Genomic DNA, 13,774 nt, shown 5'->3' on the forward strand with positions numbered 1-13,774 from the left:
ATAACAAATTAAAGCTTCTAAATTTTTTAGTAAAAAAAAATTGAAAAAATTTCGAAAATTAGCGATTTTTAAAATTGTAATTTTTTTGGAGGTTTCCCCCATTTACGGAGAACGAGGGAATTTTTTTCAATTTTTAAGGGTAATGTCTTCGACTAGATACGATTTGTGATCTTTTGACGTATCGTTGAAAGAAATCCGTTCGGTGAGAGCTGATAAAAAGTGGTAACAGACACAAAAAAAAACCCAGCACAGGGGGTCGCGGCACAGTGTTGACGTGGCATAGTTGGTTCAAGAATAATGTTATCTGACAGTGATTAAAATCACTATCATAAAAAACGCTTCCATGCAAATCTTTAAATAGTGTCTAATTTTTAAAATTGGTGGATTATTCCAAGAGCTACATTATCTGCTATTTCCTTATTTATATCCTGAATAAAAAAGGGATTATTAAAAAATATTATTTCTTATAAAAAAATTGTGTTGATCCATACACTTTTCAATAAGTTATAGCATTATAAAGTTAAAAATGTAAAATATAATATCGAGACTTTTCACAGAAAATAGCATTCGGTAGCCATTTTCACCACGAAGACAAGTCCAGAGGTCAAATTTTTTTTTCCATAATAAAGTACATTACATTATCTAAAATTTAAGATATATATAAAAGTGTCAAACCTTCCGGAATACTTTTAAAAGTTAAGTTGAAAAAGTTGTAATTTTAAACCCCCCCCTGTGGGCAGGTAAAGGGTTAGATTTATTAAAGAAAAGTCAAATATATCGAAGCTAAAAAAAAAATCACATAGTAAAACCAACACCTTCTCAGCTTCGCATCGAAGATAAAAAAATACTAATAACCTTATATATATATTTATAGTTATAGTGAGTCTCAATACATTATATAATTCAAAATATACTCTGAGTAGCGTGATATTAAATGTATATTGTCAAGAATCTTACTGACCTTCGTATGATGTGTAATAAATTTCACATTTAAAGAAGCATAACAAATTAGTATTATTTTAGGTGGGACGGACATGTCGATTTAAATTTTTATTAACCAGTTGAGTTCATGAACTATACAATGAAGTATGCTTAACTGTTCTTGATTGGAATAGTTTTATGCAAATAATTTTGTTTTATCGTTTGATGATTAAAAAATTAACTAGTTTTTTCCTAACATATGTCTTTGATTATATCAAAAAGTTAAGGTAAGGCTTACTTTACTTAAATACAATGTTATTTTAAATATTTACTTGTATTAAAGTGTTTGGGTTTGTTTGTATATAATATGAAACGTAAATTCTTTTGTTTAACCATAAAATCAAACATTCCTTTTCATCTGAATAAACTGTTAAGTATATTATTATTATATTATTATATTATTCTTATAAACCAGATTGAATAATATTTTATCTATTAGCAGAGAAAAGTACTATAAATCATAATTATGTTACTAATTTCTGTTTATTCTTTGACTACACTAAAATTGACGTTTAAATATTTTAATTACTGTTAAAATACCTAAGTAATAAGTATTGCTGTATTATTATTTATAATATTGTAAAATTATCTTAAATTTAAAATTGTGCTTTTGAAGGAATTCTTTAAAATAAATTTATTCATTTATTTATTTGAATTTATTTCTAAAATAATTAAAAATTATTAACTTTTCTGGAACACTCAGGCAAGTTAATAATTTTACTGACTTCAATTTGTTTCTACAAAATTTATCTTATTTGAATTCAAAATATTCAAAACATAATTTTTATAAGTCGAAAAAGGGCATTTTCAAAAATTTTTTTCTATATTTTAAACTGTTATTACTTGAAAAATATATATAATTAAATCTAATGAAATTTCAATATAATATATAAAGATAATACGTTTTTTTAGTATACTTTTTGTGAAAATTGAATAGAAAACCCATATATATATGAAAGGTATGAAAGTGACCATCTACGCATATAGTAAATGTTTTTTCAACACAATTTTTTAAAATGTACAGAAACAACTGAATCCTTAAAACCTATATCAAATTAAAACTCTTAAAACGTACTGTGATATTTAAAAAAATTGTGTACTAATGATTATTTTACTATAAGATATAGGCCGTCAAAGTAAAAAATTTTGTAATTTATAAAACATTAATACTAATTTTTATTAAAAAAATCATACTACCACTGGTCTTTTTATTAAATAATTATTTAATAAACCACATTATATGTATATAAGATGAGTGATATTTAGAGACATGAATATCCGAAATTTTATGAAATAAATATTCATATAAACTTTACATGAACACGTGTTTACCATGCAATACATATAAAATTTGACACTGGTCATAATAATTAAGTGATTAAAGTCAAGAATAAGTTAATTACATTTTTATCATTAATGTGTACATTTATGTGTGATCACAATACATAGGTTCGTGTATTATTTGTGTCGTGAAAAATTTGAAATAAAAATTTTTTTTTAAATAATAGTCTATTATACTTGATGGAAAATAAAAAAGCTATTTAAGATTTTTTAAGTTGTAGACTTCGATATTTTAGCTTTCGATTTTAATCACTGTCTCATATTATTTATACTTTTCTTAAGTATGACGTGTCCTCGCTAATTTGGGATTTCACTGGCTGGATTTTTTCAATTGAAATTTTATAATGTATGGACTATAGTATAATTTATTAAAATCAATTGATTAAAACTCAAAAACAATTTAAATAGTTTAAAAAATTAATAGTAATATCAGATAAGACAGTACAGTGCTTGGACAAAATATATCAATTTTTATGATGGTGATTTTTATCACTGTTCTTTATATTTGTCCCAAATATGCAGCATCCCCACTATGAGGGATTTTTTTTAAAACCGTTTATACTTAACGTCTAGAATGGACGGGAAAATATACGTATGTTAGGATATCAAATGCAATTTACTGTATAAACGCGTTGAAGCACGATGTTTTTTCCATTGACTATATGAATTTTATAAAATAAGGTGATTTTAAAGATTAATAAAATAATATCACAGGATAAAGTGTCAAGAATAATAGATACAATTTTGAAATAACCTTATTTAAATCTGAAATACTAATATATCTGAAAAAATTGTCAAAGTTTTATTGATTAGTCATATTTTATGAACTGTAATTAATTGTTGTTTTATTCTAATAATGAAATTTACTATGTAACCATGAAAATATATATACATTTAGTATACATAAAACATAAATTAATTAATCAGGGTAAAATATGTTATTTTAAAATACTGATAGCTATTAAAAAATTAAAACAATGAAATTTTTAGAATCTTAAAATTCAAATAATTATTTCGTTTTTTAAAGTCATTCCTATAAGTTATAAGGGATGATTTTATTATTAGTCATTATTAGCTGATAAATCAAGAATTATATATAACTAAAGGAAATCAACATTTGTTTCCATAATGTATGTATTATGCAAGCAATTGGAGTGGTTTATGATTAATCGATTACTCTGTATTAAAAGTTTTAATACATTGGCTTTAATTCAATTAATTGAGATAATTTAAAAAAATAACTTTCTCTTATAGAATGATGAGTTTTTGAAATGATTTAATTACTTCATGTTCTATCAACTTTTGCTACCATTTTTTTTAAATTTTCGGCATTTTAATTTAAGTAATTGATTTTTTACTTTAATTATTAAGCTTAATATATTTACCATAAATGCATTTTGATATTTCATGAATGAAAAAATTTAACATTTTTTGCAATATTCATCAAGAATGTAATTAATAATACAAATTAGAATTATAATGCATTACGACTATGATAGTGTAGTCTCTCATTAATTATTTTAGAAAAACTTTAAAAAAAAAAATAATAATAAAATATGCATCCATTTAAACATGGACTATTTTTGAACATAGTACAAATTTAATACTTGTTAATTTTTAAAAGACAATTAGTAATACTTTTCTATAGCTCAAGTAGTAATCAGTAAAATAGTATTAATACATAATACTAAATAGCACTAAAAGTAAAGATCGACAATGTTTAACCTTTTGATTGTACATAGGATTAATGACCATGCGTTCTCATACGTTATTGGGTTTACTTAAAACTCATACAATAACAATACAAAATAAGTAATCGCATAACTAATAGCTTCTAAAGGAATTATTTTCATATTATACTTGTTCAAAACGTAAATTACTCTTTGCATTACTTCCATTTTGATTAAATATCAGTCATTTAAAAAAAATAATTATTCTATTTTTGTTGATATTAACTATTTAAAAAAATTAATTTTTATGACATAAAACAATGTAGTATTATTTATGTTAAAATTGAAGCTATTTTATTTAAATAAGTTTAACTGAGAGCATGGCCATAGTAATTTAACTAAGCATATGCGAGTAAAAATTCAAAGGTCGTATATTACACGTAAATATGTTATGCAAAAGTAATATTAACAATAGTTCATATTTTTTATTTGCATGTGACCGCTTTACCTACTAATAGAAATATGGCAGAATGACCTCGAAAACGCATAGGTATTTTTATATCTTAGATATCTTTGGGTGGGTACGGAAGCGTCCAGGTATAAGATGGGGATCAGGTACCTATGGAAGAGTGTGTGCGCAGTCACGAGGTATGATATTGCGTGTCCAGCCACTATGATGGTGACTGAGTAAACGCTGCAACGCGTAAAGCCACCCGAAAAGGTACCACAGTCGAATCGATAGGAAGCGAGAAGGGCCGTGATGGTAGTGGGTCCGTGCGACCGCGCCACCGTCGTTTGCTGCCGGCGCCTGAGGTAGCTACGAAAGCGCGCGGTATCGTCGAGCATTCGTCGCGCCGCCATGGCACCAATTTCGCGCGAACGGCCGCCAAAACACACACATATATACGGACACGCGCATACACTCACATGACGCGTATAACGCGCGCACACGCGCCGAGCGCTTTAGCCGGTCACTGGTACCATCGTTTCTGTCAGTTCACCACGAGACTACTGTACGCATTTGACTCGCACATTCGACACTGCTGTCACTGGCTCTACCACAATTGACACTTCTACTACTCCATCCCTCGTATAACGCGTATAAAATAATCTGTTTTTTGCAACTTCGGGTCGGTAAATACTGTATAAACAAGGAACGTGGTAAATATATTTCGTTATACAGACGTTAAGTTTTTTTATTAAGATCGATTAAGTGGATTGGAGGTGACTTATATTTAAGAAAAAGATCAAACACAAAAATCACACGTGTTGGCACGTTTCCACGCGCTTCTTCGCGTAAGTCTATTATATAATATATATATATATATATATATATTATGTACGCTACACTTAGTATAGAATAAACATGTGTTATAACAAAATAATTACATTTACCACAAAAGAGTGTTTGGCCTATTCTTTTCGACTTCTTTTTTAAGATAAATTTTATTTTAGCTATGTTATAATCTTTGAATCGATCATTTTAAAATTAATATGTTACATAATGATACTAGGCCAATTTTAGTGCTACATATTGAAGAACACTTTTTATTTTTAGAAAAAATAAATAAAATTAATGCTCCAGGCAAGTGTATTGGTGGCTTTACTCGGAAACGGGGTGTGTTTAGAGACGCTTTATTTTTACCATAACGTATAGATAAAAATGCTTCTACGTTACGTACTTCATTTATAAATAACTAAAAAGTGATAATACAATATTGGTTATCGACCAATTAAAATTTATTTAGTTCATTCTCCAGATAATAGTAAAAATTATAATAGCTTCCCATTTAAATTTCAAAAGTAACTTTTTTATATCTCTAACGTCACTTTTTCTCAGCTCTCGCCGAACCGATTTATTTCTACGTTACATCTAAAGATCACAAATCATATCTAGTTGAAAACGTTGCCCTTAAAAATTGAAAAATTTTGATTCGTTTCCCGTAAATGGTAGAAATCACCCAAAAAATTACGATTTTTAAAATCGGTAAATTTCGACATATTTTCCACTTTTTTTTCTAAAAATTACCATAACTATGAAAATTCTGTAGTCTGGTAAACTTTTTACCATTACCATAGGGAGGTATTCAAACTAACTTTTCCTTAAAAGTCAATTTTTTCAACTTAACTACTGCACCTTTTAAATATACGTTAATTCAAAGTATATTTTATCTACTTTAAGTTAAAAAAAATCGTCCCAATGACTTATCTTTTATGTGCAAGTGGCCGTCGAATTTGGACAAATATATTTTAATAAATAAATTTAAATGTATTAAATTTATATTCATAAATTACACTTATATATCATACAAATTGTAATCAGGATATAAATAATGAAATAGAAGACAATTTTGCTTTTGATTTAATTCGTCAATTTTTTAAAATTAAATATTATCTACAGATTTGCATCGGCGCGTTTTTTATGATAGGGATTTTAATCTTTGTCAGATATTATCTATACTTGTTTCATATCCATACTATTCTGTGATCCCGCTGTATTACCGTTTTTTATAATTATTCTATATATACTAAAACTTAAATTTTTTTAGAAAAAAAAAACTGTATAAAAAATTTAAATAATTTTAACAAAGAATAATTTTAAAATGTACAATGTTGTAACTTTTTTTTATAAAATTTTCAAATCTATTTCTTCTTATAACCAACAAAGCAATAATTAATTAAGTGTAAGAGGAAATATTTTCAAATAAATCAATTTAAGTTACTATAAAAAATAGTTTTTTTATAATTATTTAAGATGAATTGTAAAATCACTTTCATTATCAGTATAACATTTATTTTAATTAGTTTATTTACTTGTTTATATTTTGCTTTTCGTTTACCAGTGTTTTAAATTATGTACTTTTTTCTCCATTAAAATGTTTCTGGTCACAATTATCTTAGTTGCAAGTAGCACGGGAGGGAGCAGTTTTTGTAATGTACGTGTGCTCCGTCTGTATACCATTCCCTCTCTATGTGCTAAACTACTTGTAATTTAATNTATTCCCTCTCTATGTGGTAAACTACTTGTAATTTAATTTAGGACAAATTTACTTGTCCTAAAATTGTTACCAAATTATTACATTTTTTTGTAAGAAAAGGGCTATAAATGATTATTAAAAAAAAAATTTCATTTTTTAGCTTTGATGCGAAGAAGGTATTCATTTTCCTATGATTTGTTTTATTTTATGTCTGTCACCATTTTTTCTCAACTCTTACCGAACTGATTTTATTCAATGATACGTCAAAAGATTACAAATTGTATCTAGTTAAAGACATTGCCCTCGTAAAATGTTTCCCTCGTTTCCCTTAAATGGTTATATTCCCCCAAAAAATATGATTTTTAAAATTGATAAATTGTTGACATTTTTTAAAAACTTTTTTTCTTAAAACTGCTATAATTTAGAAAATTGAATGAATAAAAAAAAACAATTTATTTCTAAATACTCCATATATATTCCTTTTATCCAGCATACTCTTTTTTTTTTTAAATCGTACAATATCTTCTTATACATAAGCATTCAAAACTTGAAATATACGTATGTAAAGTAGAACTTTTTCAACTTAACTTTTAAAAATGTTCCTGAAAAATTGCGACTTTTAAATATATGTTAAATTAATGCTTATGTTACTTACTATAAAATTCATCTAGACGTCTTATCATCTATGTGAGAATGACTGTCATAGTTATACAAATTTATAAAATATTTAATAAATAAATTTAAATTTATTAAATATAAAAAAATAATATTAATATTTAATAATAATATTAAATTCATGTATTATACGTTTATATTATAAAACTTATAATTAGGAATTGATAAGGAATTAATATTAAGTATTATTTATAGTATAAGTATTCACCTGCTCAAAGGGGGAATTCAAATTGGCAACTTTTTGACAAAAAAAATGTTCAACTTAACTTTTTATAACTTTTATTCTCGGTAATACTAACACTTATATATATATATATATCTTAAATTAAAACTTATGTATTGTACTTTTCTATGAAAAAAAATGTTAAACTTTTTTTGTCTTCACACCGAAAATGGCTATCATATTCAAAAATATGGTATTTTTGAGTTAAAAATCTCGATTTTGTATTTTATTTTATTTTAAAATATCTTATAAAAGTTATTGAGTTAGAAAAAATTTTTAACTCATTTGATTTTTATCTCATTTAAATTCAATAACTTTAATGAATATCAAGGACCTCATCACTATAGTAGTTTCCACTCGTTTGAAGAAATTTCTTATTCATATTAAATTTTTTTTACTATGTGATTTTTTTTATAACTCTCATTGATTTTCTTAGCTCTCACTTGACTAATTTAAAGTATTATCTAGTTCAAGATATTACCGTCAAAAATTGAAAAAATGTCCACTTTATCGATTAAAAAGTTACTTAGCCTATATTTTCCATATAGACAATTAAAATAATTTATTTCTAATGTTTTTTCATGGTCGAATTAGGTTTGATATGACAATAGATTTTAACTAAAAAATCAAATAATTATATTTTGTAATTTATTAATTTTATTTGTATGTGTTACTACCAGTTTATAATATTCCAAATTTGTGGTAACATGTTATATAAATCATAAATCAATAAACAAATTATTTTTAGTTTCCAAATGAATTGATTTTGCTCAATTGATACGTCAAAATATCACAAAACGTATTTAGCTAATATAAATACGTTTAATATTGAAAATTCTCCTCAGTCCCCAAAATAGAAAAATATGTTTCTCATTTTTCTGGATTTTATCTTCAAGTCAGCAAAATTTTTCTAATTGTTTTTTCTTCTTTTTTTGTGTGAAATTTATCTTGTTTTTTATAACCATATGTGTTAACTTTATGTGTTAAGGTATTCTGTTCAAGTATACCTTTAAATGGTATACATTTTTTATATTGTCTTGATAATGTTTTTACAATTATGATGTAATGTTAACACTATATGTAGAGAAGTAATTTAAAACCAACAATTATCCTCAAGGATAATTTTATAGAGAGTTGTAGTATTATAACCCTCTCCACCATCAGCCACAGAATTTTTTTTAAATAAGGGTGAGATGGATAATTTCGTTCATCAGCATATCTCAAAAACTATACATATATGTATAGTTTTTTTAGATTATACAGTTGAGTTACACATACCCATCCGCACGCATAGAGTTATTTCGTTCAAAACGTTAAAGGAGGAACGTTTTCTCTTAACATTTTTTTTCCATATATTTTATATTTTTTTTAAACATTTTCGATGAGGTATTCAAATATATGAATACCAAAATAACGTAAAATTAATATAAAAATAATTTTGAAGACACGATTTGCTTAACCATATTATTTTTAATTTATAAAATGAAATAAACGATTTTGACAATTCCGTGGACAGTGCGTGGTATTATCAAACAAGGAATTTAAATTAAACTCTATAAATATGGTGTAATTTTACTTAAAAATATCGACTTTTAATCTAGTATAAATAGCCATTTTTATTTTTCACTTCTTCTAATATGTCTAAAAATAGAAAGCAGACTATGCTCCTTATTTCTTTCACTAGTTTATACAAACTCTATATTTTTTATTAATGTCGATCATAATTAAGAAGTGAACAAATTAAAAATTTTCAAGAAAAATTTGCTTTAAATAATTATTATAATTATGAAACTTTTCTTATTGAACGAGCTATTTAGATTTAATTTTTATTAATTACTCTAAGTTTTGTATAATTACAAACTGAAATTAAAAATATTATACATATATTGGGAAATCATTGATCTTTGAAGAATTTTTATAGTACATTGCTAAACGCTTTCTTAATAATTTTTTTCAACCAGTGCTTAAAAATATTGGTAAATTACAATATTTAATAAAACATATAATACTACATCGTAATAATTAATGATAGTATTTAAAAATAAAAATGAAGTAGAATTATTGAAATGCGTAATAAGTAAACGTATATTACTATAATCAAGCATAAAAAAATTAGATATGTCATTCGAATAACATTATTTCTATATAATATGAACTTTTGGCGTCACGATGGTGTATAAAAGTTTCAAATAGTGGCACTTGACCTCTTTCCGAAGGTAATACGTACTCAGTAAGTAAGGCTTCGTTTGATCGACGTCGCCAAGGCGATGACTTAGACCGTTTGTATTACTCTTCTCCGCATGTGAGTGTGTTTATACGTATAATAAGGGTAGGTTGTTGTTTCCATACAACCTTGTATTCTCCCTATCCCCTTCTACTTACTATATTTCCATGACTCATCTAATGTGTACAATAGCAGATTACTGTATTGAGATGAATCCTTATGTGAGGCAGCTTATGAAAGATTATTACACTCAAATTTGACCCAAAGACACTTGTGTTTATTTTAAGCCATCTTCAGTAATTTAATCGATCTATTTTTGAAAATGGATCATAGTATCGCATTTTGCTAAATTTTGTAAAACTTTGCTTTAAGCAAGACATTTACGAATTATATATTTTAACGTTAAAAATTGGGTAGTTTAGATGAATGAGTCAATAGTTTTATATTGTTAAGCTAAATAATTATTTACTTAATAATTATACTTCCATTATTTAAATTAAAAAAGTACTGAATATTTATTTGAATAAATAACTCTTAAATAATAGTATCTCACAAACATTTTAGTTAAATTTTTTATTAATGAATTTGCAAAATATTTAAGTAGATTAGTAATTCTTAAAAAGAAAATATATTTGTAGTAGATAAAACTCTTATTTTCTAGTATTAATTACTAGAACATACATTTAGTTCTATTAGTGTCATACATAATTTTATAATAAAAAATATGGATTATATTAATCACTACTTATTTTTATTTCAAAAATTATTCTTTAACTGTAGTGAAAATTAATGTTAAGGAATTTTCTTTTATTATGGTTTTAGTGGATATAACATAATTCGGATTTTTAGTATACCATAAATAAAAATAATTTTTAAGATTTTGATGGATAACATTGAATACCTAAACAGAAAGGAGCACCTGGTATATCCGGAAAAATGGAATATCTTCAATCTTTTTATTGTTGTCATTTAAAAAAAAATTCACGATAAAGTAAAATTAAATATAGTTTCTGTATTACAACACTTAATGTTTTTTTCATACACTACGTATATCTAATTTAATTCTTCTATAACACCGTTTAAATAACTTAATTTAGTAATAATGATTCCATAAATTGTTCAATTAATTGAACCTAAAAAAACCTAATTTTGAAAATTTATTTTGTCTTAATTAAATTTCAAATAAAACTATAATTTTATTATTTGTATTTAAGTAACATATTTTTAGAGTTTGAGTGATCTTGACAAACTTGTACTGTGTACTTACACCTTGGAAATGAAAATGATAAACTCAGATGCTTTAAATGATTTTTAGAAACTGAGACTTAAAAAATGAAATTAGCTAAACATTATAATATAGGACGTATATTTTTCTTTGTTAACTTTTTTAAAATATTTTGTAAAATATTCTCATTATAATATTGAAAGACCTAATAAAGTTTGTACAGAATCAAAAACTCGCAATACAACGTGTAATTATATAAAACATAAATATTATATAAAGTTCAAAAATTGTTTTAAAGCGTATGTAAGTTCTTAACAATTTAAGTAAATAAAGTAAAAAATAAAAGAGGCCATAGCAAAATTCTTAATAGTTATTAAAAGCTTAAAGATGATAACCATATAATGTATCAAGTTTTCATGGCTAATACTCGAGGAATCTAGCAAACATTAAAAACTCTTAATGTGTTATATTGAAACTAAATAAATCTACATATTTTTTAGTTTGAAAAAAATAAAAAAAGTAATGTATGATTTTGATGAAATATGAAAGTTTATTACATTAAATATTATGACCTTTCACAATTTTTTAATGAAAATTTTGTCATTTGACTTATTATAGAGGTCAATTACCAAAAAACATGTATGATATTTTTGTAAATTCAGTGCTCATATATAAGTACACCATTTTCAATATCAATAAAAAAGTATTATTCAGAGCAATGATGAGAAATGGACACAAATAAAATTCAATGACATATAAATTTTTAATTTACTTCACTATTTATTTTTACATCTTGTATATTATATTGTACAATTTTAACATCAATGCAATACATTTTTATTGAAACTTTTAAATTTTATTTGAAATTAAAATTATTTAAATATGTCGTTTGGAAATAGTGAGTTTAGACATCGGTCGGGTTTTTGAGTAACATATAAAAAAAGAGAATAAAGAAAATTGGGTTAATCCGTTAAAAAAACTGTAGTGCTTGGTATATTTAAAAAAGCCATATAAAAAAAGGAGACAACATTGAGTTACTACTAATGAAGAAAAAGAATTATTTGTAAAATTTTACTTATCAAGATATTGGTTTTAAATTATATAACAAAAATTAAACATTTGTTGCTAATATTATTTCATATTAAATAGAAAATATAATAACTTATAGTATAGATATTAATTAATACCAGTGGTAAATTAAATTTTTTATAGATTTAACCTAACAATAATAAAAAATTTAAGTAATCTACAACTTTTTTTAATTAAAAAAGCTCATTATAATTCAACAAATATTTAAATTCTATATTATATATATTTAAATCTATATTAAGTATAAACCTTCTAAAAATATGATCGGTATTATTATTAAGAATATGACAGACATTATAAGATTTTCAAATTGTTATATGAAATTTCATGTAATTAATCTTACATGAGTTTTTACAGTTTCAAAAAGCATCATACCCATGTGCAAACGGAAACAATAAACTTTTGCACTTATTTCTTTTCCTTGATCAACTGGAGTTATTTGGTGTGAAGCATACTTTATGATTAGTAATAAAAAGAATATACCTTTATTTTTATAATAAAACCTGGTTACTCAAATTTATAAAATATTCAGGAGAAAAAAATAAAGCATATTTTCGTATAGCCACAATAGAAATGGATATGATTTACAATAATTTATCTCAAGAAATTATAAAGATGTTTTATTCAAAAAACGATTCAATTATGCAACAATATTTTAAGTATTTGCCACAGGGGCGTCATTTCAGTTTTTTTTGGGGTGTGCAAGATTTCAAGTAGGCCATTTTGAAATTTCATCAGGTCATATAAAAATAGATATATCTACTTAAGTAAATTATTCTTCTTTTAATTTATCCATAGATTATGAATCACACAATCCACATAAGTAGTAGGTATAAATTATAATGATACTTACTATTTTTTTATTATATAATATAACGTAGCGTCGGGGTCGTAGCAATCATTGAATTTTATATTTATCAGTTCATATCAACAATTGCTGTCAACTGCACGACAAAAAAGTCGTAATAAAAATGGTAACATAGTGGGGTCGTGGCACAGTATGGACGTGGCATAGTTGGGACAAGTATCGATGATATCTGAAAGTGATTAAAATAACTATCATAAAAAACCCTTAGATGCAAATCTGTTAGATAGTGTTTAATTCTAAGAAATTGGTGGATTATTTGAAAAACAATATTAACTCCTATTTTTTCTCTACATTGGCTGCCATTTGCACATAGATAATAGGTCGTCGGTACAATTTTTTTTTTTTTTGAACTTCTAGTACATAAAATAAGATTTATTTTAAAATAAATTTAAAAGACGCAGTATTTTCGGAACATTTTGAAATTTAAGTCGAAAAAGTACTATTTTTTATACAAATTTTCATGTTTTCAAATATTCAAAAAAGCTTTTTGTATAAATTTA

General features: G+C 24.8%; 1 protein-coding gene across 3 annotated transcripts in view; it reads left to right on the plus strand.

Annotated features, from left to right (window-relative positions):
- The first annotated feature begins 1,066 nt into the window (after positions 1-1,066).
- LOC126902636 (complexin) overlaps positions 1,067-13,774 on the plus strand; it is a 58,325-nt gene continuing 45,617 nt past the window's right edge. The window contains exon 1 of one of the 3 annotated variants that reach the window (XM_050680112.1): positions 1,067-1,208. The gene's annotated coding sequence lies outside the window, so the exon portion shown is untranslated. Of the gene's footprint in view, positions 1,209-4,847; positions 5,289-13,774 lie in introns of those variants that run through there. The other 2 variants (XM_050680110.1, XM_050680109.1) reach the window with 2 other exon arrangements.

This window comes from Daktulosphaira vitifoliae, unplaced genomic scaffold (assembly GCF_025091365.1).
Source record: "Daktulosphaira vitifoliae isolate Bord-2020 unplaced genomic scaffold, ASM2509136v1 Scaffold_3, whole genome shotgun sequence".
In the NCBI taxonomy this organism is placed as follows: Eukaryota; Metazoa; Arthropoda; class Insecta; order Hemiptera; family Phylloxeridae; genus Daktulosphaira; species Daktulosphaira vitifoliae.